A 5,150-nucleotide genomic window follows, 5' to 3' on the forward strand; every position below is an offset into this window, starting at 1 on the left:
ACACAGATTTGGATATGGTGGAAAGATGATTTGAGTGGAAAGCAACTTGGGGAAGGCTAGAGATGAAGATTCTTATGGTTGGATTGGAATGTCTTGGTCTCAACACATGAGTAGGTGGTTCTCTCTCAGAAAATGAGTAGTGGAAGTGTAGGCACGTTCTGATGGCTCTCTCTCAAATGGAGAAGGGGGTGGAGGGGTATATATAGCCTCCACACAAAATCTAACTGTTACGCACAATTTACCAAACTCGGTGGGACCAAATAGTGAAACTCGGTGAGACCGACCTGGTTCAAAATGTGAACGTTAGGCTTTTCGGTGGGACCAACAAGGTCAACTCGGTGGGACCGATGTGCTAGGTTTAGGGCCAAACCTCATCTCGGTGAGACCGATTGCAAAACTCGGTGAGACCGATTTTAGCAATAAGCAAACAGAGACTTGGTCAAGCAAACTCGATGGGACCGACTACACATTTCGGTGGGACCGACTACACATTTTGGTGGGACCGAAATAACTGCAATAGGTAACAGAGAGTTTGCAGGGCCATATCGGTGAGACCGACATCCCATCGGTAAGATCGAACTGATTAGGGTTTCTGGCAGTCGCTATGTCAATGAACTCGGTGGCGCCGGATAGATCAAATCGGTGGGGCTGGTTTTGACTTTAGGTTTAGGACATATGTGGAAATGAGAAAGTGGTTGAGGGATTTGGAGCATATCACTAAGCACTTTGAGCAAGGAAGCCATTAAGCAACACCTCATCCCCTTTTAATAGTATTGGCTTTCCTATGGACTCAATGTGATCTTGGATCACTAAAATGAAAATGTAGAGTCTTGAGCTTTTGCCAATATGTGTCCTTACCATCTTGAAGGGGTTCCACATCCTCTTTTCCTTCCACTCCACTGTTGAACTTATCTAAAACATACTAGATAGAAGTATTAGTCCAACAAGAGATATGTTGACATTAATTTCCAAAATCACCAAGGGAGCACTTGTGCTTTCAATCTCCCCCTTTTTGGTAATTGATGACAACATACATCAAAGCTTTAGATAAATATATGAAGTGTAACAAGTAAAGCTTTGGAAGAATATGCAACATGCATTGGCTCCCCCTACATATATGCAACCATGTGAAGATAGATTACAAAAATATGTGAATGCATAAGCATGTCATAGAAAGCAATGAGTTACATGTATCTTGGCTATATGCATCAGAGCAAATGATGTGAAATGCAGAAAATGTACCTTCATAATCATGAGTTCTTCTTGTAAACAATATGTACATCAGCAAGAGATCATCATGCACATGAGTGTGATGCATATACTTACTTTATGGTCTTGAGCTGACTTTGGAAGAAATGAACCTGAGAAAAACAGGGTTAGATAACACAGGAACATCTACTAATCGGAGCAAGAATGAGAAACCACAAGAGTACCAAGACTGGGATGACATGTACTGAGTGAGTACTTAGTACTCTATTTGGATATTGACATGTTCCCAAGGGATAAAGATATACAATGAATTCCAAAGATTTTCTTCCCTTAGAAGTTTTTCTCCCCCTGAATCTGATATCGGATAATGGGAGAAGATAGGGTAATAGAAAATCAAAGCAAATGAAAAACAGAGCAAAAGACACAAAGAAACATCTTCTACTAACATATCTTTCCCCTCTTAAAGACATGTGGCTTCTCTCCTCTTTGTATACCAAGCATCTGGGAAGATTAAGAAGTCTTTCTCTCCCATAGGGTCTCTCTCTCCCTTTGATGTGATCTCTCTCTCCCCCTTTGACATCAATTTCCAAGAAAGGATCTTCTGGAGCATAAGTAAAATAGGTTTGGTCCTTGAGTCACATGACTAAGCAGCAAGTAGGTTGTGATGCAGGTAGAGGATAAGAATCATCGAGTGGAGCTGGATCAGATATGCAGGATGCAAATGGGAAATTATTTCCTCAGTAGTGAAATCGGTAACACCGAATCTTTTTCTTCAGTGACACCGAGTTGTTTCGGTCTAGCCAATAAGAAAAGATCGGTGAGGCCGAGTTCAACACAGAGAAAAATTTCCCATCTCATCTCACTAGGCAATTAGGATCTCACAAAGATTTGCAGGGAATTAGCTAAAGGATTTGCAATGAATTAAATGCAGAAGATAACAGAGAAAAGAAAAGAGGTCTAGATGAAGTTTTTTTTAAAGGGAACAAGCATGCAAAATATAAATGCAAGAACACAGAGAAACACTAGAGAACTTCATCTAGAATTTGTCGGCAACAATTTCACCTATGTTAGAGTATATTGACTTAGGAGTCAAGTGAACACACTTGATCATAGGTCATACTCATCGTTTAAGCTCAAAATGGGGTTGCCATTTTTTGTTTAAGCATTTTGATGTATTCACATCTTGTTGAGCTGCATTGACCCATGTCTTGGGGTAAAGCTTCTCTAAGATGGAATGACATACCTTGGAGGTGGTGTTGATCTTGATCATGTAGTTGAACTTGTGTAGGATGCTCAAGGTTGATGTACTTCATCAATACTTTGGAGCATCACTTGTAGTTTGAGTTCATCTTCCTACATGGGTTAGTTTTGCTAGGAAGAGCACTTGTGTATGCAAAATGACAATCATGAAGTTTGATACCAAATAAAATTTGATATATAGAAATTGTCAAAGGATATATAGAAAGGATTCATGGTTCCTTGTCTTCAATCACCATATAGTAGAGACTTGGTGATGTAGAGATTGCTTAAAATGTGAGTGAATTGCAATCTCATAGAATTGGGCTTATCCAAGTATCTACATGGGTTAGATAGCATGCAAGAGTACAAGTATATCCAAGACATATGATCATCATCATAAGAGAAATATCAAGGATTAGTCATATAAAGACTCATACCTTGCATGCATCCAAATGGAGTTTCTACTCCAAGTTTGAGGCATCAATGATGTTCAATTCACCTCTCAAACGGCAAAATACTTCTTCGTCAAGCGGTTTGGTGAATATATCCGCCAATTTCTTATCGGTATGAACATGTTTAAGATTGATATCTCCCTTAGCAACATGATCTCGAATGAAATGATGACGAATGTCAATATGCTTAGTTTGAGAATGTTGCACGGGATTATGTGCAATATTAATAGCACTTTCATTGTCACAATCAATGGAACATGTTTCACATATATCCCATAATCTTTAAGAGTTTGGGTCATCCAAAGTAATTGAGAACAACATGAACCGGCGGCAATGTATTCCGCTTCGGCAGTTGATAAGGATACCAAATTTTGTTTCTTGGAGGACCAAGACACAAGAGATCTGCCAAGAAATTGACAAGCACCCAAAGTGGACTTTCTATTAACCTTGTCACCGGCATAGTCCGAATCGAAGTAGCCAACAAGATCAAAATAAGACCTCTTAGGATACCAAATGCCAAAGTTTGGTGTGTGAATTAAGTATATCACTATCCTTTTCACAACATTAAGATGACATTCTTTGGGGGCCGCTTGATATCGTGCACACATGCACACACTTAGCATAATATCAGGACGGGAGGCACATAGATATAACAATGAACCAATCATAGAGCGGTAAAACTTTTGGTCAATCGGTTCGCCATCCTTTGTCAAGTCAAGATGTCCACTAGTATGCATGGGTGTACTCATACCTTTGCATTATTGCATGTTGAACTTCTTGAATAAGTCCTTGGTATACTTTGTCTGAGAAACAAAGTTACCCTCCTTTGTTTGTTTGATTTGCAAACCAAGAAAGAACTTGAGCTCACTCATCATAGACATCTCAAACTTCTCCGACATTAGCCTTCCAAACTTTTCACTAAAATGAGGGTTAGTCGAACCAAATATGATATCATCCACATAAATTTGGCATACAAATAATTCACCATTAACCCTTTTAGTAAAAAGTGTAGAATCAATCTTTCCAATCTCAAATCCTTTTTCAATAAGGAACTTAGTCAAGAATTTATACCACGCTCTAGGAGCTTGTTTAAGACCATAAAGAGTTTTGTGAAGTTTGTATACATGATCGGGTTTCTTGGGATTAACAAAGCCGACAGGTTGTTTAACATAAACTTCCTCCTCAATTTCACCATTGAGGAATGCACTATTAATGTCCATTTGATATAAAGTGATATCATGATGATTGTCATAAGCAAGTAAGATGCGAATGGATTCAAGTCTAGCAATAGGGGCATATGTCTCACCATAGTCCATACCTTCGACTTGAGTCTAGCCTTGAGCGACGAGACAAGCCTTGTTGCATACAACCTGTCGATCTCCATCTTGCTTATTCTGAAACATCCATTTGGTTCCAATGACATTGTGCTTCTCATCGGGCTTTTAAACCAATGTCCACACTTGGTTCCTCTTGAAATTGTGTAGCTCTTCATGCACGGCGTTCACCCAATCTGGATCATCAAGAGCATCTTCAACCTTCATAGGTTCAATACGAGAAATGAATGAGTAATGTTCACAAAATTTAGCCAAATGAGTTTTAGAGCGAGTAATTCTCCCGGTTTGATTATCATCAAAGATTTGTTCGACGGGATGATCTCTTGAGACTCTTGCTCGAACTTGTGAGATCTTTTGTTTGGGTCCGAGTGGAACATCCTCTTCATTGTCTTGTTCTTCTTCGTGTCTTTCTTCGTTGTCGTTGGCATTGTTGTTCTCTCGTGGAGGTGGAGAAGGAGGTCGATGAGGTTCATCTTGTTGTACACCCTCGTTTCCATTGTCTTGATGTGTTCCACTTGTGGATGTCTCCAAGTCAACTTCTGGTTCACCTTGGCATGAAGTTGAGGCTTCCACTTGGACAGACGAGGTACTCTCCTTCACCTCCGTTGGGCGAATATTTCCAATAGACAAGTCTTGTATTGCTTCCGAAGGATCTTTGTCACCTACATCAATTGGCAGTTGCTTTACTTGTGAGCCGTTAGATTCATCAAACTTCACATATACCGTCTCTTCAACATTTCGGGTGAAATTGTTATAGACACGGTATGTGTGAGAGGTTGAGCCATAACCGAGTAGGAAACCTTCATGAGATTTAGGAGCAAATTTCGAACGATGATGCTTATCAAGAATGTAGCACTTTGAGCTGAATACCAGTAAGTATCCAACTTGGGATTTATTACCGGTGAGAATCTCGTAT

Source organism: Triticum dicoccoides, chromosome 7B (genome assembly GCF_002162155.2).
Source record: "Triticum dicoccoides isolate Atlit2015 ecotype Zavitan chromosome 7B, WEW_v2.0, whole genome shotgun sequence".
Classification (NCBI taxonomy): Eukaryota; Viridiplantae; Streptophyta; class Magnoliopsida; order Poales; family Poaceae; genus Triticum; species Triticum dicoccoides.